This window comes from Microtus oregoni, unplaced genomic scaffold, assembly GCF_018167655.1.
Source record: "Microtus oregoni isolate MIOR12 unplaced genomic scaffold, Mior012 000002F_ref0000024, whole genome shotgun sequence".
Classification (NCBI taxonomy): Eukaryota; Metazoa; Chordata; class Mammalia; order Rodentia; family Cricetidae; genus Microtus; species Microtus oregoni.
Genome location: NW_024543061.1, coordinates 34058723 through 34081605, shown reverse-complemented (window position 1 = coordinate 34081605; position 22883 = coordinate 34058723). Strand labels below are relative to the sequence as shown.

General features: G+C 41.9%; 1 long non-coding RNA gene across 1 annotated transcript in view; it reads right to left on the bottom strand.

Moving 5' to 3' along the window:
* LOC121437601 overlaps window positions 1–22883 on the bottom strand; it is a 300255-nt gene that overhangs the window by 162478 nt on the left and 114894 nt on the right. Inside the window, exon 2 of the long non-coding RNA XR_005972987.1 lies at window positions 9169–9464. This is a non-coding gene — a long non-coding RNA (uncharacterized LOC121437601). The remainder of the gene's footprint in view (window positions 1–9168; window positions 9465–22883) is intronic.

The following is a 22883-nucleotide window of genomic DNA, read 5'->3' as shown; positions in this document are numbered from 1 at the left end:
ATTCCAAATTTCGGGAGGCAAAGTCAAGAAGATCCCTGGGGCTCGCTGCTCAGTCAGTTTAGCTAAATCGTTGAGCTCCAGGTTCAATGAGAGACTCTCTCTCAAAAAATAGGATAGAGAGAGATTGAGGAAGACAGTCGGTGTTGACCCCTGCACACATGTGTGCACTCACCGGAACACTTGTACACCCAGAGAGACAAAAGAAATGCTAATGGGAAATGAGAGGAAGAAACGAGGGAGGATCAAGAGAAGATAAAAAGCAAAAAGTTCTGCAAACATGACTTACACAGAGTGTGTTTGTCTAACTCACTACACCTCCGAGGTTGTAAGGAGAAGAAGGATTTTTTTTTTTTTTTTTTTTGCTTCCAGCATTTTATTAAAACAATATAACTGACAAATCCTTACAGGGTACAAGTACGTTGTCCCACAGCACTTCCCCCCCCCCGGTTTTTTTGTTTTTGTTTTTTCTTTTTTTTCTTTTTTTTAAATTTATTTATTTATTAAAGATTTCTGCCTCCTCCCCACCACCACCTCCCATTTCCCTCCCCCTCCCCCGATCATTGTCCCACAGCACTTCCCCCCCCCCCCGGTTTTTTTGTTTTTGTTTTTTCTTTTTTTTCTTTTTTTTAAATTTATTTATTTATTAAAGATTTCTGCCTCCTCCCCACCACCACCTCCCATTTCCCTCCCCCTCCCCCGATCAAGTCCCCCTCCCTCAACAGCTTGACAAGCAATCAGGGTTCCCTGATGTGTGGGAAGTCCAAGGACCACCCACCTCCATCCAGGTCTAGTAAGGTGAGCATCCAAACTGCCTAGGCTCCCCAAAGCCAGTACGTGCAGTAGGATCAAAAACCCACTGCCATTGTTCTTGAGTTCTCAGTAGTCCTCATTGTCTGCTATGTTCAGCAAGTCCGGTTTTATCCCATGCTTTTTCAGACCCAGGCCAGCTGGCCTTAGTGGGTTCCCGATAGAACATCCCCATTGTCTCAGTGTGTGGGTGCTCCCCTTGCGGTCCTGAGTTCCTTGCTCGTGCTCTCTCTCCTTCTGCTCCTGATTTGGATCTTGGGATTTCAGTCCGGTGCTCCAATGTGAGTCTTTGTCTCCTTTCATCGCCTGATGAAGGTTAATAGCCAGGAGGATGCCTATATGTTTTTCTTTGGGTTCACCTAGAAGAAGGATTTTTTAAAAACATAAAACCTACTACAGGTTTATCTTTTTTTTTTATCTTTTCCATTTACCTATTTGAGGGTTATTTTTTTAAAACTCTTGGTTCCACTATTGAAATACGTTTCTTTTCTGCCACCTGTGTGCTTCATTTTGGTCTTTATGAACTCACAAAGATGTCTCTGACTCATGGTCAAAGCTTTGAAGCTTCCTCTAATTGCCCAGTGGTGGCCCAAGGAGGCATCTATTGTAATCATAGGACAGTTGTGTTATTAGCACGGTGGTGCCCAGAGAAAATAATACTTGGGGAGATTGATGGGAAATCACATCTTCATGGGACTCTTCACCTGTGGACCTCTTGGTGGCAGGCAACACAGATAATCTGTGATGGTCTCTTTGTAGCAGAGAAAACATCAGTCCCCAGATGTCTACTGACCCTCTCATCCTTAGACATTGGTGTCTCTGGGAGGAAAAGTCTAGACGGTGAGGATAGGAATCTCCCTCCAGTCTTCTGGGGCATTGGTGATAATGAATGTAGTTGGTTTTTCTGGGAAGATGGTAAGAGGGGTGGGCAGTGTAGCTTGAGCAATGAGCTACAGAAGGATGTGCATCGGCTATGAGTGCCATGGTAACGCTTTTGGGATGTTTAAAGTCGAGGCATCATCCTATTTGGCAAGAGGTTGCTAACTTAGAACATTAACCATGTACAGCATCTTGCAGGCAGTTAGGTTGTTGAACTAGTGTGACCTGACCAGCTGTCTCACCACACATGAATTCTGTGACAAGTGGCAAGAGCTGTCTGTTTCCTTCAATAGTTGTGCCGAGTCACAAATGACGCTTTTCTGTAAGCTTTCTGATGTGCTAGGAAGAAACATGGCTACAGGGGCTAGAGAGACAAGAAGTCAGGCAGCAACCTGCTGGCCTTGAAAGCGTGAAGACCTGAGCTTGATCCCTAAAACCCATGTTTTAAAAGCCTGATGTGGCATGCCTTTGTAATCCCAGCATTGAGGAGGCTGAAGCAGGCATTCCAGGGCTCACTAGCTCAGCAAGCTAGCCTACTTGGCTCACTAGCGCAAGCTCTAGACCTAGTAGACTTTGTCTACAAACCCAAACAAAGAAAACAAAACAGACAAAGGAGACAGACAACACCTGAGAAATGGCCCCAGAGGCTCTGGCCTCTCCATACACAAGCATACATACATGGACACGCATGTGTTCACACACACACACACACACACACACACACACACACACTGAAACATATAAAAGAATTTACAAAACAGAAAGTGGAGCAGTGCGGCCCTTTAGGATAACCTGGGGGGGACACAGTCCAGGTCACACACTATGCCCACTGAACCTGAGTCTTGGAGGGATGCAGGAGCAAGCCTTGTTTTGAAAGTGTCCCAAATGATTCTAATATGAAACCATGTTACAGTTTCTAATATTCTAATACAAACCAGAGGTCCAGCTTAAAGAGGCTATGAGCAGGGTAATGTGGGCAGATATAATATCCCTTTAAATGATTCAGCCGGGACTCTTGGCAGTGATGGATCCTGGGCAATCGAGGAAGGCAATTTTCGGAAGGTGTCGACAACTGTTTTGGTATGTTTTATGAAACATTTTATGAAAAGTCAATTATGCCTACAGTAAGTGTCAACACTTCAGGAAGTATAGGAGATAAGCCCGCAACCTTGATGGAAAACAAAACAAAACAAACCGACAAACAACATCAAAAACACAACTTCACAGATGTTTTCACCTGTGTTCTCTACCGCAGTCACAGTGAACACGGCTAATGATGTGAAGACCAGGACAGCGACAGCAGCAGCAACAGGCATTCACGGCATCTGCCCTGGCCAGCTACTCTGCTAACCACCGGGCGGCAAACATCACCAGTGTTTCCTCAGAACGTATGATAACTGAAGAAGTCGAATCACTACCTCAGTCTAGAGAGTCAGCACATGTCAGAGGTGAGACTTCAAGCCCCAGATACCATCTACAATTTTAATTTCTTTAGCCGATTTTTAAATTTTCATTTGGTATCACCAGAACACCAGAACTATAGCCTCACAATATCCTGTAGAAAGCATTTGCTGAGGTTAAGCCTGTTCGGATTTCTGAGCCTGGCACAGAACATGGGAACTTGGTGGTTTTTACCAAAATATATTTGTTAGTAGATGCCACAAATGTCAGGACACAAACTAGAGAACATTTCACTCAGTTAGGTAGAAAGGATGATGGTGACTGACATAGAGAGGGTATTTTTAGAGGAGCCTGCCAGACCGAGACTAAAGGAAGCATGCCACAGGGAGTGAAAGACCACACGGACAACAGCAAAAGTCGAAAGCGCCCTGACAAAATAAATACCTCGCCTGGATCAACCAAGCCTCACTGTTTAGCTGAACTGAAATCACTTGCAGGCTTTTTCAACACACTGAGGAGCCAGGCCAAGTCCCGGGGCTTCTGATGAACTGAAATTTGCATTTCTTAGTGAATTCTCAGGAGCAGCTTTGGACTACTCTGTGTGGAGAGCCTCTTCCCCCAAACCAAAGAAATTGTCTGGAACCCCCACCGCTTGTGTCTAAACCAGGAGAGAGACGCCAGGGTCGGCAAGCCCTGCTCCAAAATTCCCAGAAGACCTGGGGCTTTCTTTGCCTGCAAGGAGTGGTAGTGAAATTTTACTGTTGGTTTTGGGAGCAATTAATACTGAAGCTGTCCAGTGGGAGGAAATGGGAAGCCACAGCTTGAGGCTGAGCGGAGGGAACCTAGGATTTTATGGTGTTTCTGTCCCCTCAGTGCCCCTATTCACAGGCGGGTGAGGGCCTGAGGCAAGAGCGTTGAGAAACACTAGTTCTTTTGTTGTGGGAGTGAGGAGGGCGTCCAATTTGCAGGGAAATAATGTTTCCACAATTCCTCCTCCAATTCTGAGGCTGCGTCTCCTGACTACAGCTGAGTTTGTGTGTCTCAGGTGCTTCTGTGGACCTCAGCGCCCAGCCAAGAGCTAGGAGGGATAAGCAGGAATCCTAGCCGGGAAGGACAGGAACAAGGCCTGGCCTGGCTCTGTGGATGCAGCTGGGACAGATGAGAGCCCTGGGAAATCCTTCCACTTCTAATTCAATGCCTATGCTCAGTTCTTATTTTCCAGGATGGAAAAAAATCTCGACTCTGAAAGGTCAGCTTCCAATTGTTGAATCTCCCTCTCTGGCCACACCCACCGACTCCCACAAACGGGCCCTGCAGCTCTGAAGGTCACTCTGCCCAACAACAGAGGAACAGGAACCTTCTAAGCCTGCACTCCTTTTCGCCAGGTTGCTTTGCCAGCTGACAGTCATCAGCCGCGTTAAAATTCCTGGCAGGTCCCCTCTGAACCCGCCATTATTGGCACAGAGGGTAAGGAAAAGAGGGCATTGGCTCCTAGAGACCGGGAAAAGGAGGTGAATTCAAGACATTCGGGTTCTGTGGTCCATCTCCTCGTTCATTTCTGCTATCGCTTCTCGTCGCTCTGGAGAAGTCTAGTGGAAATTTCTCGAGATCTACTTGGCAGTCCCCTTAGCTACCAGACCATTACGGTCCCAGAGATACTTAGTTCAGGATTTTCGTTGTGCTACTGCTGACCAAGAAGGAAGAGTGTGAGCACAATTATCCAGAAGGCAAATACTTCCGGAGTCAGCACCATCCTGGCTCCTTTTCACCAGGGACTTAGGCTGTTCCTACCCGGGGAACGGAGGTCCACACTTTCTTTCCAGAGAGGTAGCATTTTTGTCATCATGTCTATTCCACACAAGAACACAATTAGGGGAGATTGCCTCAACAGAGGAAGCTGATTAAGTTCACAGATTCATTGCAAAACCATCCGGGAGTTGTGGAAAATGAGTTTCACTGCTAAGCTTTCTTACTTTAAGGAGAAAAAAAAAAAACCCACCAAACTGCACCTTGAATTATCCGTCTATAACAGATCATAAAATACCCATAGTCTTCCATGTAGTTTATTCATCTCGAGAGAGATGCTGAATGCTTCTTCCAGGTTCTTAGTACCGTCCCAAGAGTTCAGTGATTTTATGGGATGGGGTGGTGGGGGTGGGTAGGGCAAGGGGGTGGTTCTGACCCTACAGTAGGGTTGGGCAGACAGTGGCCTGCCGCCAGGATGCATGTCACAATAGAAGACTGTACTTTGCGGAGCTTGCACACCAGTGGGCAGGTGAGCCTTGTTTTGTTTTGAGTCCCGGGAAAGCTGCTGTAAATAGGACTGATGTAAAACGGAATCCACTTTCAATAGCAACGAAGACAGCATTAATGATGCACTTTTGACCTGAGTCCTGGAGAAGTAATCAGAAGCCATACTTCCAATCCTTGCTTTCATGGGGGTGCCAACACATACAGTTTCAGCTTTCACTTATTTAAGACAGTATTTTCCATGCTGTTGCTGATAGGCTTGCCCAGCTTCTTCAGAATACATGGGGTTTTAGGGTGAGAGCGTTCAAAATGGTGCTCCATGCAGTGTGCCCCTTCATTCAGAATCCTTAACACTTGAATAAAAGGGAACAGTTCATAAAACTCTACCTGAACTAAGCATTTCTGTTTTTATTTTATCAAATCAAAATTTCAAGAATACCGAGATGAACATGATCTCATTTGCCACACGCAGGGCTTCAGCGTTGGATTGGTTTATTGAAATGAATGATTAAAAGTACAAGTTGGCTTCAAATCCATTCTCGTTGCCCGGTCTATGATCATTAACCACTAAGCTTATCTCGTTTCTGATACTCTATCACGGGACTGCTAAATGGACCTTAATTCACCATTGCTTTGTTTAAAACAGTAAAAACCGCAATTGAGTTCCTTTCTAGCCCTAACAGGTGATCATCTTTGCTGGGATCTGTAGTTTTCAGTAATAGAGCCCTCCTGGTATCTCTCTGGGTGATTGCTTTCCCAGCATCATATCATTGTCTTCCTGTCTTCCAGGGCTTCCCTTCCCATAATCCCTTCAAGCATGCTTTTTAGGATTGACATCTGTATGTCTGTTGGATATACAAAGGTGTAAGGGATCAGGCTGGTGCTGGGTTTGTAATCTACCTTGGATAAAGCAAATTTGCTCTCAAAAGTCAAGAGTGTAAATCATGATAAAGAAATGATGTTCAATGTCTAGAATCTTATGAGATTTACATCTCTTTCCTCTGCCTCCTCCTTCTCCTCCTCCTCTTCTTCTACAGAACTATAATTCAGGAATGCACGTAGAACTGTCCTCTCTAAACAAGAAAAATAGGCCAGTGGGTCTTGCTGTCTTGCTGCCTCCTGGTCATCACCCTGTAAGAGCTGCCAAGTTCAGGACATCTCTGTGCAGAGGCACAGAGAAAGCAGAGCAGCAACGACACAAGAAGAAACATGATCCACAGAGGGTCAAGAGCCCACTGGTGGAGGCACAGATGCAGGAACTCCTGGCTCACTTTGTATAATGTGGAATCTAAGATTTAGATTTCTTGTATTATTAATATCTTATGGTGAAATTATATAAGAGGAGAAAGAGGATTGGGGACAGGCAAGGGGTGATTTGGAATCCTTCAGTTAACCTCAAGTTAACTGTTAACCAAATCTGGAAAACACGCACAAGGGCAGTAGGCTCAGACAGGAAAGTGCTTGCAATGTGCGCATGAGGACCCGAGTTTAGACTCCTCAAACATACTTTAAAAGCTTAGAATGTTAAGACACACCTATAATTCCAGTCATGGGAGACAGGAGGATTTCTGGAGCTAAGCAGCCATCAGTATTACTACAAAGTGGGCTTCAGATTCTGTGAGAGACCCTGTCTCAAAACAATGAAGTGGGGGACGGTTTCAGAAGATCCCTAAAGTCGCTCTCTGGCCCCCCCACACAAGTAAACACAAACACACTCACACTCCTACTTGGGAATCACACTGACTACTAATGACATCTCTGGTACAGACACTTGCTCCGGAAATGGGACTTTTGAGGCGGGCAGAGTGAAGAGTGCAGCTATTATCAGTGACTCGGTCATAGCAGGGGTTGAGTCCAAAAAGGAGAAGGGATGTGCTCAATTCTGTGCCATTTCACATGACCCCTGACCTTTTCATTTCCCTTCACCTCAGTGAAGCTGGTTTCCTGGACAGACTTAGCTATGTCTAGGAACACATCTGTGACAGGATCCATCCTGCTTTTGCCACTGCCGACAGTCAGGACTAATTTAATGATCACCTAAATGGACTCAGCCCTTCCTTTCTCCATGAACCAAAGGCCCTGCATAGATTACTGCTGTGTGCAGAGGGGTTTTGTTGTTGCCTCTGCTGTCGATACGCTCCAAAGGTTTTCCCCTTTGACCTCCAGAACATCTTCGAAGGCGGGAACTATCATTAGTTGTGTGAATACACCGAGTCTTGGGGAGAAATGGATGTTTAAGAACACATCTTTCCGGGGCAAGGCAAGGACAGTCTGCTCAGGCCTGGCATTCTGTGATCTGTACTCGCCACAGTGAGCTCCCATCCCAGCCTCAGTGTCACAGTATGACTGGACAGGAACACCTTTTACCGAATTACTTTGCTAGACAGATCAGGTACGTTCTGGAAATATAAATAGAAAGGAAAAAATGTGGGACCCATGTATCAAATGTGAATCTGTGAATGCTATTACTGTAAGTGGGACCTCCAATGTTGCTGGGGGAAAAACCAGGAGATCATTTATTTCTGGAGAAACACTAATTATATGATATATAAATTCATCTGGATACAATTGCCATGAGTACCAATGTTGCCTGAAGCCCATGCCAACTTAATGTAGCTGAATCACAGTTGACATATTAGAGTTTGCTCTGTTTCTCTACCTTACCAAAAACACTTAGAATTGCTTTTTAGTCATTTTAGTTTTTGAAATACCACATACAATAAGGCCTTTTCTAAAATTAGGTTATCTCATAGGAAATAATAAAAAAGAAAATGGATATAGGGCCAAGAATATCAGTTGTTACATGAAAAGCTTTTAGAGTAAGGTAGAAGCTATTGGGCAAAGAGGTGTGGATGCTGCTCCATGGCACAGCAGTTGCCCAGCTGGCAAAGTCCCTGGGTTCAATCCCTAGCACCTGAAGAAACTATTGAGTAGTAAAAAGATATGAGCTATCAAGTCACACAAGAAGGGGAAAGGTTATCCCAATGTCTAGCTAAAGATGCTGGTCTGAGTGACCACTGGGATGATCCTACCTCTATGGCATTCTGGAACAGGTAAAGCTGGAGAGCGGGAAAGCATTGGCACCTGCCTGGGGAGAGTGGGAGGTGGGAACGTGGGTGATCTGGTAGAGCACACAAGACTTTGAGGGTAGAAAGACTCCTTTATAATTTCCCGTACAGTGGTAGGTATGTGTCATAATACTGACCAAGCACACCATGGACAATGCAGAATGAATCTACAGTAAACTGCGTACTTGGGATGTAATATAATTAGTATAAAAGAGTATTGTTACTGACTTATCACCCGTTTAGCAAATCCTAAATGCAAATGACATTGCTAGGGAAAAGTAGAAGGAGGTGCTGGGGAACAGGAGGCAAGTCATTGTATTGTCTTTGTGTTTATCATAGGAATTTACTCATACAGTCTTAATTTTAAAAATTAAACATGAAGCTGAAGAGACACACACAGTATTTCCGTATTGCCTGTTTTGGGGGGAAGGAGAATATTCTCAAGGCTCCCTAACACCTTGGCACTTGAGCTGTGACAACCACAGAGTATATGAAAGGTCAATTTCATCCTCTCAGTGAGTCATAAAAGACAAGGCAGACTTTGTCCCCAGGAGAATTCACCCCTTGAAACCCTTGCGATGGCAGGAGATAAAACAATACTCCTTATCAAGGCAGATTAACCAGCAAAGACACATTTGCTCTCCATTTATCCTATAGGCTTCTAAGGACAATGGGCCTTTTGTCCTTGTACCTGCGGTGGGGACAAGAGCCAGGACGGAGGCTGCTGAGGGCTAGATGAGGTCATTGGCTTCAGATTTCTTACCTGCGTCTCCAATGATACATCCCATTCTGTAACATGCTTCCATGGAAGAACATGCTCTTAGGATGCAGGGGGATGTGAGCAGGTCCCAGTCTTAGTGGAGGAGAGAGATACAATGAAAATCCTAGCTGGAGGGAAACAGAACATGGCTGTGGCATGGTTCAGCTTTCAAGCAGACTTCAGATATGGGTGCCTTGAAGGTCTTGCTACTGCCTTGATCTCAGCTTCTAGTGTAGCACCAGGCATAGAACAGGGGGCTCACCAGAGGCTCAACAGGTGGATGAACCTTGAGGTCTTGTCTGTAAGAAAAGAACACAGAAAACCAGCTCATCCACATCAGGTTTACCCATCTGCTGCACTAACGTTTCTTGGCTCACGGTTTTACATGTGTGTGTGCTGATGTCCCGCATCCTGAACTCACTTGGAATGGGATCTGTCAGTTTTGACTTTCCCTTTGCCTTTTTTGGGGAACAATGCTCTAGTTTTACTTTGAAGCCACCAACCTTTCCCCTCCTCTTAAAATGTGAAGGCTGAATTCAATACTTCTGTTTCACCTAAGGGGATTGGGTATGGCCAGCCAATCAAGGTGCTGTTTCCATTTTCTCAGAGAACAGCACATAATTCATGGTGAACCCACAAAAATCTCCTCCTGGAAACTCACTGGATGGTCTGTAGTGCTTTGGCTGCCCATGACCGGGTAAGCCTAAAGCGGAAGGGCTAGAATAGAACAATTGCTGTTTAAGTATGAGGATGCGAGTTAAATCTCTGGAATCCACATAAACACCAGGTGGGTGTGGCGCCTGCCTGTAATCCAAATGCTTGGGAGACACAGACAAGGACCCCAGGAACTGCTGACAAGCTAAACTAGCTGAAGCTGCAAGCTCTGGGCTGTAATGGTGAGACTGTGCCTCGGTGAATAAGGTGGAGAGTGATTAACTAAGACTCCTAGGGTCAGCTTGGAGTCTATTTACCTACACACACACATACGTACATACACACAAACACACATATTCATACACATATATACACACATACACACACACATACATACATACACATACACACAATACATACATACACACGTACATACATACATACACACAACACACACATATTCATACACATATATACACACATACATACATACATACATACATACACATATGCACACATACACATACACACAATACATACATACACACGTACATACATACATACACACAACACACACATACACACACAAATACATACACACACATAAAAGTCTGAAACTAGAGCTAGAGGTACACATGGCCAGACCTCTGAAGAAAGGGATGTCTGTTAAGATAGATACGAGAGGCATACAGAGTACCATTAAGACAGCCTGATGAAGGTTAATATTCAGGAGGATGCCAACTGGCCTGGGTCTGAAAAAACCTGGCATAAACTGGACTCGCTGAACATAGAGGACAATGAGGACTACTGAGAACTCAAGAACAATGGCAGTGGGTTTTTGATCCTACTGCACGTACTGGCTTTGTGGGAGCCTAGGCAGTTTGGATGCTCGCCTTACTAGACCTGGATGAAGGTGGGTGGTCCTTGGACTTCCCACTGGGCAGGGAACCCTGATAGCTCTTTGGGCTGACAAGGGAGGGGAACTTGATTGGGGGAGAGGGAGGGAAATGGGAGGTGGTGGCGGGGAAGAGACAGAAATCTTTAATAAATAAATAAACCGAAAAAAAAGAAATAAAATAAAAAAAAGACAGCACCCAAAAAAACTCTTCATAATATATAAATACAAACATTAAATATACAGAATGAAGGAAGGATATTAAAAATTGAAAGAAAAAAATACCAAGTAACATATGCAAACAGACTTATGAGAATAACACCTAATTTCTCAATGGGGAATTTGAACTCTGGAAGGGCCAAGATTAATGCTCTACAAGTTCTGGAAGACCACAGGTGTAAACCCCGACTCCTATACCTAGCAAAACTATCACTTACAATCAAAAACTTTCCATTATAAAAAGAAATTTAAGGAATAATCTTAAAACAATTATACAGAGGATAATAGAAGGAAATATTTGTTTGAAGTGAAGATTAAACACACCCAAAAAAATCACAAGGAATAAATAACACCAGAAATGTTACTCAAAATAAGTCTAAGAAAACAATATCATAACAATAACAAGGATTAGTAAACACTGTTCAATAATAACTCTCAATAGTAATAGCCTCAATTCCACAATAAAAAGACACAGATTGACAGACTGGATTAGAAAATGTGATCCATCTTTCTGCGTCCTCCAAGAAATACATCTCACTATCAAGGGAAGAAACTACATTAAGGTAAAAGGATGGGAAAAGGTATTCCAAGAGGGTAGAACTAAAAAACAAGCAAGCATAGCCATTTTAATAGCATGTAAAATATTCTTCAAACCACAAATATTCAGAAAACATGGGAGAGTACACTACACATTCATTAAAGGAAAAAATCATCAAGAAGATGTTACAATTCTAAATATCTACACCAAACACAGTAGTACTCAATTTTATAAAAGAAAAATAATTATATTCTAAAATCACATATTGATCCTAACACAATTATAGTGGGTGACTTTGCTACTCCACTATTATCAACAAACAAATCATTCAGATGGAACTTAAATAGAGAAATGTTGGCATTAAATAACATTATAAATCAAATGATCTAACAGATTTCTAAAGAGCATTCCATTAAGACCCTAAATACAATTCCTTCTCAGCAGTCATGGAACTTCCTACAAATTTGGCCACATATTAGGACATAAAGCAAGTCTAAAGAAATAACAGACTACTGAAATAACAATCTGCATTCAATCTTACTATGAAGGAATAAACCTGGATCTCAGCAACAATAGAAATGTTATTTTTAAAAAATATACACTCATGGAAAGTAAACAACACAATACTGAGTGAAAATTGGGTCAGGAGAGAAATCAAAAAATTAAAATCTATGGAATATAATTAAGGCTAAAGGAACATTTACAGCTCTAATGAGCCTACATTTAAATAAATAAATCAATAGATAGATCCTGTATTAATAACTTAATGATATCTTTGAGCTTTAGAAAAGCGAGACCAACTGATAGAGGGTTAGTATCTAAAATATAAAGACATAAAATAACTGAACATCCTGAAAACAAATAACACAATTAAAATTAAATATGCGGTAAAGAACTAAGCAGAGAATTCTCAAAAGATGAAACACATAGAAAGGTATGACATACTTAAAGAAATGTTCAATATCCTTAGCCATTGGAAAATGCAAATTAAAACCACTTTGAGATTTCATCTTACATCAGGGTGGCCAAGATCAATAAAACAAATGATAACACATGCTGGTAATGATGCAGAGAAAGGAAAGCACTTGTTCATTGCTAAAGGGAGTGCAAACTGGCCCAGCAACTATGGAAATGAATCGGTGGTTCCCCAAGAATCTTGGAATGGATATACCTCAAGATCCATCTATATCACTCTTAAGCATATATCCAAAGAACTCTACATCCTACTACAGAGACACTTGCAAAACCATGTTCATTACTGCTCTTTCATAACAGCCAGAAGCTGGAAACTACCTAGATATCCTCCCTCATTCGATGAATAAATAAATAAAACATGTCACATTTAAACAATAGAATATTATTCAGCTGTTAAAAATGAAATTATGAAATCAAAAGGTAAACATATGGAGCTGGAATTAATCCTTCTGAGTGAGATAACCCAGAGTCAGAAAAACAAATATCATGTATTTTTTCTCAGCTTTGAATCTTTAGATATGTGCTTCATTTGTAATACCCATAGAGGTTATAAAATTAGTAAAGTATATAGGATATTTCAAGGGGGAGAGAGGGGAGAGATAGAACACAGTGTTAAACAGGGAAAAAATAAAACAGGAGTGATTAAATGGAGAGTTAAATGAGAAGGCAGGTAGAGTAGGGGAATATAGGAAGGGATAACTAATACTGAAGACATTTTTGAGAAAGTCATACAGAAGTTTATTACTATAGAAACTTCCTAAAACATATGCTTACATGTTTATAAAAAAAAATTTAAATTGAGTTTTTTTCTGTAATGAACCAGCTGTATCTCTAGTAGATACCATAGGATAACAAATAAAAGCCCAGTGTCAGAGGTGCAGTTGTGGGCAAGTGATGTTACACAGACCTCCAAATATTACAAGATATTGCCAGTGCCCTTGGTTGCCCTCTAGAACTTCACAGTGAGACATCACATACTGAGTCCCGGAACAAGGAGAAGACAAGCTGGTATTCACCTGAAAGCTTCATTCCAACTATTTCTCATAGGCCTGGAAGGTGCAATGTATACTACCAGGTGAGAAAATTAATAATCTCTTTCAGCTGTGAATGCTACAAGCTACAAAATGTCTAGCTGGGCAAGGTAGTCCCACTGGTTCAATAGTGGCACAAATGTTATGGGAGCAAACAACCACTTTCTGATTGCACTTAAGGTCCACTCCACAAGATGAAACACACAGATGCACAGTTTGTGGGGGAAAATCTGTGGTATGATCAGCTCAAAGGCTCTAGGGGAAAACCTACTACTATTATTCTGCTAAATAAACATAGCATTAAACTGACTGCTGATGAGTTATTGTTATACACATAGAGTAGTAGTGCATCTGTTAACCTTCATTGGATAAGCTAGCTTCTTTTTCTTTTTAGTATGTGATCATTACCTCAAATACCCACAACTGTTCAGGGTGCAAAGAATAAGAGACTGCAACATTCTCAACCCTAAATTGGACATCTATTTCATTATACCCATACCCATACCCCAACTGAAGCTCAGGAGGAAGAGGGGCTGAATGACTGTAAGAACAGAGGTGGTGAATAAAAACTATGAAGAAACATTTTCCTACACAGAAGGTTATTTGCACAGTATGGATTCACAGTGATTCTGACAGCATATACAAGATCTGCACAAGGTCAAGCCAGACAAAAGCCCAGCACGGAGCTAGGGGAGGTGGTAGTGGGGTTTCCCTGACTAAAGAATTATGGACAATTAGAGCTGTTGGGAGAGGAAGGGCCAGTTTTCTTTAAAGGTCCAGCCCATGGTGGGTTGAGCAAAGGCAGAGAATGCCACGTATTCAAGAGTAAGTGAGCAGCAAAAACTATATTTGATGTGTTTCTGTTGAATGGTAAGAGAAGAGACATGGATTTGGTAGGAGTCTGGGAGGGGTGAATACCATGAAATGCACTGTATGAAAGTCTCAGAGAACTAATTAAAAGGAGAGGGATACATTTACTTTTATTGCAATGCATGTGCAGAGTGCTCAGGTCAGTACCATACAAGTTCTCTGCTTGGTGGTATTGGCACAAAAAATGGAAACACTGATAGACTTGAAGAACCAGAAATAAGTCTACACACCTATGGACACCTGGTTTTTGATAAAGAGCCAGAAATTCACACTGGAAAAAAAAAACGTATCTTCAACAAATGGTGCTGGTCACACTGAATGTCTGCATGTAGAAAAAACCAAATAGACCTGTACTCATTACCCTGCACAAAACTCAACTCCAAATGGATCAAAGGCCTCAACACAAGGCCAGATACACTGAACCTGATAGAAGAGAAAGTGGGAAATATTCTTGAACTTAGCAGCACAGGAAAAGACTTTCTGAACAGAACACCCATAACACAGGCACTACAATCAACAATTGCCAGGCAATAGTGGCACACACCTTTAATCCCAGACTCAGGAGGCAGAGGCAGGCAGATCTCTGTGAGTTTGAGGCCAACCTGATCTATGTTCCAGGATAGACTCTAAAGATACACAGAGAAACCCTGTTTTTAAAAAAAGGCAAATAAAAAAAAAACAAAATATAAACAGTTAATAAATGGTGCCTCATGAAACTGAAAAGCTTCTGTGTGGCAAAATAGCAGCCTAAAGACAGGAAAAATATTTTTTAAACTACAAATCTGATAAAAGGATAATATCTAAAACCTAAATAAAGACCTCAAAAAAACTGGACATCAAGAGAACAAACATCCTAATTTAAATACAGGGTAGCCATCTAAACAGAGGATTTTCAAAAGAGAAAATTCCTTGGTTAGAGCTACCCCAAGATATTTTATGCTATTTGTGGCTATCATGAAAGGTGATGCTTCTCTGATTTCCCTCTCTGCTTCCTTATCCTTTGTGTATAGGAGGGCAACTGATTTTTTGGAATTAATCTTGTATCCTGCCATGCTACTAAAGGTGTTTATCAGCTGTAGGAATTCTTTGCTGGAGTTTTTGGGGTGGCTTCTGTACACTATCATATCATCTGCAAATAATGAAAGTTTAACTTCTTCCTTACCAATTTGAATCCCTTTGATCCCCTTATGTTGTCTTATTGCTATTGCTAGAACTTCAAGCACTATATTGAAGAGGTATGGAGAGAGTGGACAGCCTTGTCGTGTTCTTGATTTTAGTGGGATAGCTTTGAGTGTCTCTCCATTTAATTTTATGTTAGCTGTTGGCTTGCTATAAATAGCTTTTATTATAATTAGGTATGACCCTTGTATCCCTAATCTCTCTAAGACCTTTATCATAAAGGGATGTTGAATTTTGTCAAATGCTTTTTCAGCATCTAATGAAATGATCATATGGTTTTTTTCTTTCAGTTTATTTATATGGTGGATTACATTGATAGATTTGTGTATGTTGAACCAGCCCTGCATCCCTGGGATGAAGCCTACTTGATCATAATGGATAATTTTTCTAATGTGTTCTTGGATTCGGTTTGCCAGTATTTTATTGAGGATTTCCACATCCATGTTCATGAGTGAGAGTGGCCTGTAATTCTCTTTCTTGGTTGAGTCTTTGTGTGGTTTTGGTATCAGGGTAACTGTAGGTTCATAGAAGTGAAGGATCTATTTGACAAGAACTTTAAGTCTTTGAAGAAAGAAATTGAGGAGGATACCAGAAAATGGAAGCATCTCCCTTGCTCTTGGATTGGGAGGATCAACATAGTAAAAATGGCAATTCTATCTCCTGGTCAGGACCACGAGGGATGCACCCACCCACTGTGACAGTGGAACTGATCTATTGGGAGCTCACCAAGGCCAGCAGGACTGGGACTGAATAAGCATGGGATGAAACTGAACTTTCTGAGCATGGTGGACAATGAAGGCTGATGAGAAGTCAAGGACAATGGCACTAGGTTTTGATCCTAATACATGAACTGGCTTTGTGGGAGCCTAGCCTGTTTGGATGCTCACCCTCCTGGACCTGGATAGAAGTGGGAGGACCTTGGTCTTCCCACAGGGCAGGGAATCTGGACTGCTCTTCATTCTCGAGAGGGAGGGGGAATGGACTGGGGGAGAGGGGGAGAGGGGGAGGGTAGTGGGGGAGCAGGCAATGTGTGGGAGGAGGGAGAGGGAAATGGGAAATGGGGAGGAGGCAGAAATTTTTTTTCAACAACTAAAAAAATAAAAAAAATAAAGAAAAAAAAACAAAAGAGAAAACTCAAATGGCTGAGAAGCACTTAAAGAAATGTTCAACACCCTTATTCAACAAGGAAATCCAAATCAAACTTTCTTCACTATTTCATTTTATATCACAATGGACAAGATCAATAAAACAAAAGACAGATCATGCTGACTAGGAAGTGGTGTAAGAGGTACACTCATCTGTGGCTGGTGGGACTGAAAACTTGTATAGCCACTGCAGAAATCAGGATGGCAGTTCCTCAGAAAGATGGGAATCAAACTATCTCATTGTTGTGGGAGCTGCGGGTCTGCTTTTCATCACCCACCTCCTGCCACCGGCTTGCTTTACACCAGAAATAACAACACACAAATTGTATTCTTTTAAACACTGCTTGGCCCACTTGCTCTAGCCTCTTACAGGTTAATTCTCATATTTTGCCTAACCCATTTTTAGTAATCTGTGTAGCACCAGTCTTACCAGGAAAGATTCAGAATGTCTGACCTGGCAGCTTGCTTCATCATGTCTGCCCGGGAGAGGGGAGCATGGCCTCTGCTCCAGAGAGCAGAGCTGTCAAGTCTGAGCTCGTTTCCTCTTCCTCCCAGCATTCTGTTCTGTTTACTCCACCCACCTATGTTCTAACCAATAAAATGGGCCAAGGCAGTTTCTTTATTAGCCAATGACCTTCCTCCATCATCCCATGATCAAACTATAACACTCTTAAGTATACACCCAAAGGATGCTTCATCCTACCCCAAAGATGTTTACCCAATCATATTTGTTGCTGCTCTATTCATTATAGGCAGAAATCAGAAATATCCTAAATGTCTGTCAGTGGGTGAATGGATAAAGAAAATGAGATACATTTATATAATAGAATATAACTTGGCCATTAAAATAATAAACTTTGCAGGTTAATGGATGAAACTCAAAAAAAAAATAATGCTGGGTGAAGTAACTCAGGCCCAGAAAGACAAAATGTGGTATGTGTTCACTTGTATGTGAATGTTGGTTGTTAAGTAATTAATAACCATACTACAATCCATATAATCACAGAGGTTTATGTGGAGTAAGGATCTAATGCGGAGAGTGAATCTCCCTAGGAAAAAGATATAGAATAGATAATTAGGGACAAACAGGGCAGGAGGACTGGAATGGGAGGATCAAGCTTTGAGTAAGGAAAAAAGAGGAACTCCAGGGAGGGGAAATAGGGAAGGACAGCTAAAACTAGAGGGACATTTTACAGTAGAAGCATCCTTTAATATAGATATATGAAGGTCATCTAAATGAAATCTCATGTAATGGGGGAGATAGAGCCCTAATTGGATATCTCATCACTAAATGAAGCTTCCAGTACCAGGAATGGGAACATACACATTCATTTTCTGTGACTAACTGCTTCAGGCTTCTGTAAGGGTCTGTCCTGTCCCTTTAAGAGACAAGCCCCACCCACTCCCTCTCCCATCCACTGAACCAAGGGGGAATCTTCCTTCTGCTTCAAGTCTGAGCTCTCTCCTTCTTTTCCATCTCTCTCCCAAAGAGGTAGCTTCCCCTCTCCTCTCCCCACTCTGTTTCTCTCTCTCTCTCTCTCTCTCTCTCTCTCTCTCTCTCTCCTCTTCCCCTTTTCCCCTTACCCCCTTTCCCTTTTCCCTCCATAACCCACTAAATAAATACTCACTTTCTCAGCAAGGCATGCCTATCTGCCTCTTTGCCTCTCACCTGTCACAACTCCTCATGGGTGGAACCGACAGACTCTGAGGTCTCTCACCAGCTGCTCTTCCCTGCCTGGAATCCACTGCCCCTTATGGCCCATGGGCCCCTTGGAGAACAACGCTGTTTTATTTTTACCATTACTAAGAGAGTGAATTCCTGTCTCATCCCATTTTATAGCCCTATCTAGTGCTGGGATTATTGGGATTCAAGCAGAAAGATCAGATAAACAAATCAGCCAACCACTAGAGAGCTCTTACCTCTATGAAATCTTCAGACTGAAAAGAGAGCAAGTTCTTGTCTCACCCTGCTTTATATTCTTCTCTAGTACTGGGATTAAAGGCATGTGTCAAGAATATTCCTAACACAAACTCTCTGCCTACACAAAAATCCCAATCAAGCCAAATCACAACAAGCCAAATTAAAGGAAATTCAGGTTTAATGGGATTCCTGAGCTCTTGGGTGGGGACAACATGGGGACCACGAAGGAACTTTATAGGGGAGCAGTTTAAATAGACTGGGGGCGTGGTCAAGATTTTGGCGGGCTGTCTTGACCCTCCTCTGGGGAGGGGTCAAAGATTGACAGGAACAGGGACGGGGGGGGGGGTGGGGACTCTAAAGATAGAGGCTAGAGAGTAGGACTTACATCATGCATCACCACTGCCCAGCCTCTGTGACTAACTAGTATGGCTGCTGGGATTAAAAGTGTGTGCCACACTGCCTGGCCTGTATGGCTGACTAGTGTGGCTAGTTTTGCACTCTGATCTTCAGGCAAGCTTTATTGTCAGATCATAAATAAGATATCACTATACATAGGAAACCTCAAAGCCCGCCCCCACAGTTACACACTTCCTCCAACAAGGTCACACCTCCTAAAAATGCCACTCCCTATGAGATTCTGTGGGCCAATTACATTCAATCCATCACATACAGAGAGTGCAAGACCCCAGAACACTCAGCCCTAAAAGGGATATTTCTATCAAATCCTTCCCCTCAGGGCTCAAGGAACACTGAGGAAGAGAAGGGGAGTAAGAGGGAATTGAGGACACCAGGAAATCAAGGCCTTCTTGACACAATAGCACTGAAACATGTATGACCACACAGGGCCTGCATGGGTCTGCACCAGATGGGGTCCTAGAGCTGAAAGGAGTGGATTCATGCTCCAGTCCCTAACCCAGCAGCAATCTCCAACTGACAGCCACTTGCAAATAAATACTTAGTTTCATCAAGAGAGTCTCACTGGGGAAACAAACCACTGACTCTTAAAGGTAGACCCCATGCACAGCAGTGGATGGCCAGCTCGAAACAAACTCAACGGCATCTTTGGAGGTGCTGTGTTTCATAACGTTAAGTGTGGAATGTTTTTGTTTAGTTTTGGTTTTCCTACCGTACAGGTCCTTTGGGTATGTATTATGGCTTCCAGTTTTGGGTGCTTATGAGAATCCCAAGAGTGTGAGAGTCTCACATTCCTTATGCTTTTTCTTTGGCTCTTTTTCTTGTTTGGTTGTTTTGTCCTATTCATATTTGGTTTTATTTTATTCTTATTCCTTAGAAGTCCATTTATTTTCTAACAAAAGACAAGAAAGGGTATTGATTCAGAGAGGAAGGGAGAGGGAGGAACTGGAAGCCATCATCAGAATAGGTTGTATACAAAAATCTATTTTTGATAAAAGAAAAAATTTAAAGATAACATAAAATTATAGGACAAAACAAATAATATACACAACTTTAAAAAAAGAAACTTGCAGAGAAATGGGTGGACTGGAAAATATTATACTGTATGAGATAACTCACCCAGAAAGGCAGATGCCACATGCTTTCCCTTGCGTATTGAGTTGCTCTGAATTTTCAGAATTGAATATATAACTGCATAAGAGCAGAAGCCAGGAAACCAAAGAAGAACCATGGGAGTAGGAGAGAAGAGAGTGGGCTAGAGAGGGGGAGTAGGACTCGGGTATCATAAAGGGGGAAATCAAATAGGCAGGGGATTTTACTTGGTGGGGGAGGGTAATTCAGAAGATGTTCGAAAAAGACATAAGAAACATATTACTTTAAAAACTTGCTTAAACATGCACACACACACTCTCTCTCACACACACACGTATGTGTTAAAACAACAATGATTAAAGAAGAGGTCATGGAGGGACACAGGAGGAGGTGGAAGGGGAGAGAGGAAGGGGGAAATTACGGAAATATAGTACTTGTGTATATGTTTCACCAAAGGATAAAAAAATTAAATTAAAATACAAGTTAGAGTCAGTGAAGTACGGTATTATGTTGTTTCCTATACACCATGTTAAGAACCAATAATTCTGATTAAAGGAGTAAGTCACCATGTTTTGACGTGACTGGGCCTTCAGGCCTAATATTGAATAGCCTCTGAGTGCACTTAGAACCCTTTAGCTGCACTAGTTTTCCTTGCTGACTACTTATGGTAACAGATTTACATTGCAGGGGGTGGGAGGTGGAGGTGACATTTAGGCAATTTATTTCAATGACACTTTGATTCTAAAGTGGCAAAGCCAAGACCTGACTTTAATATTTCTGATATGAAATTTCATCCTGCCACCTGCTGTGTGATACCAGCATCCACACAAACACATACATGAGGATTAACAAATATTATTAACAATCCTTAGTATATGCTGTGTAATAAGACACACAGGAAGTGATAAAAACACTTTCCCTACCCTATCCCTTGCAGGTGTGTAAAATACTTCTTCCCCAAGTTTGAGTATTAACAACAATCCTTGGGCACTGATCTGAAGGTCAAGGGTTAATATGCCTTGCAGCTTGGCATTAGATCACTCAAGCGAGCATTTTGCTTTTAAGTTTTCTGGGAAATTAATTATCTATAAAATGACCATAGTACTTGTTGTGTTGTCTTTGAGGACTCAAGACAGGTAAGTTCGTGCATTCTTTCTCTCTTTTTTTTGTCCCAACAATCAGAACACTGCATCTTGGGCAATCATTCCACAGGAAATTAAAGTTACTTCCTTTACATGTTTATGGCTCATAGTACAAAAGAAAAGAATAGATGCATTATGCATTTGTTCTATGTTTTATCAAATGCAAAAGATTGTATTATTGAGCTTCTGCCCTTGGAAGCCCTGCTTGGGTAATTATTTTTGCTTTTAAAAATAAGAAACTACAGTCATCTCTCAGTATTTTGGGGGAATTTGTTCCACCTTCATGAATATCAAAACCCGAGGGTATCTGAGTACATTGGATAAATGGAATGATGTTTGCACAACCTGTAAACCTTTCTGTGAGCCTCAGAACAATACTTTATACGACTCAAACATGAGATATGTTCATTTGTTTTTTTTAAAAAAAACTTCATTATTTAGGAAATGATGACAGAGGAAAGGGTGTGCAAATACAATTTAGTTTTAGGATTTTAAATCCAGGGTTTGTTGACTGAGGATAGAAAGTGCCAACTGAAATTGTTGAAGAACCGTGAGCTTACATTCAAATTAGGAGTCCAGTAGCAAAATGTTTATAATGTTGCCAAAGTTGCTTGTAAACTTTATGTCATACGGGTAAGGAGTGTGTGAGTTTCTCATAACATAAAGCTAAGTAGCTGTATATGTGTGTATGTGTGTGTCTATGTGAGCGTGTGTGTGTGTGTGTGTGTGTGTGTGTGTGTGTGTGTGTGTAGATATTGTCTTACCTGGCCATAAAACCCCAGGGATCTTCCTGCCTCTCCCTTTCCAGTGATGAAATTAAAATATGCACACCACACCCCTGGACATTTTAGACAGCTTCTGGGATTGAGAAAGGTACTTTTCCAACCGAGGTGTCCCACCAGCTCCCAAAGCAGCTTTTATTGTTAGGAAGTGGGTTTGAGACTTTTATTTGAATACACCTAACATGTGGAGAGGGTATTCAGTGTTATTTAGCAATTTAGTCCAGGTGTTTGGAAACAGAAGGGGACCTCTGACATTTCCAGAGCTTATGAGACCCCAGGCGTAGACTTTCCTGACAGACTGTCTCAACAGATTGTGAACCATTGTCTAGGCAAATGGGTTGCATTGGATAAGAATATATATTTGAATACATCTACAAAACAATTCCCACACCTAAGGCTCAGGGAACCCTGTGGAAAGGGGGACAGAAAAACTGAAAAAGTCAGAGGATTGGGGGTTTTGCTATGAGACTGTCTCTCAGAAATGTTGAAGGCTATACTTATAAAGTCTCACCAACACGGCTGCTGAAACATGAACTAAACAAGGACAACACCAATAGACACAGCCAAGTGGGCTGGAGTTTGGAGAGCCCAAGAGGCCCCTGACCCTACACAAAGAAGTGTAGGCAACTAAGGAATGCTGAGTGTGAGAAACAGACCTCCCCTAGGAAGAGCTCGCCAGTTAGCTATCCAGTACCAAATATCAAATGGTCATCACTGGAAACAAACACACCAGTGACATTATACAGTCCGAGTAGGTTCTATTTAGAAACAAACACATACACAAATATGCATCTAACAACAATTAATAAAAAAAACAAGGCCATGAATTTGAAAGAGAGCAAGGAGGGATAGATGGAAAGA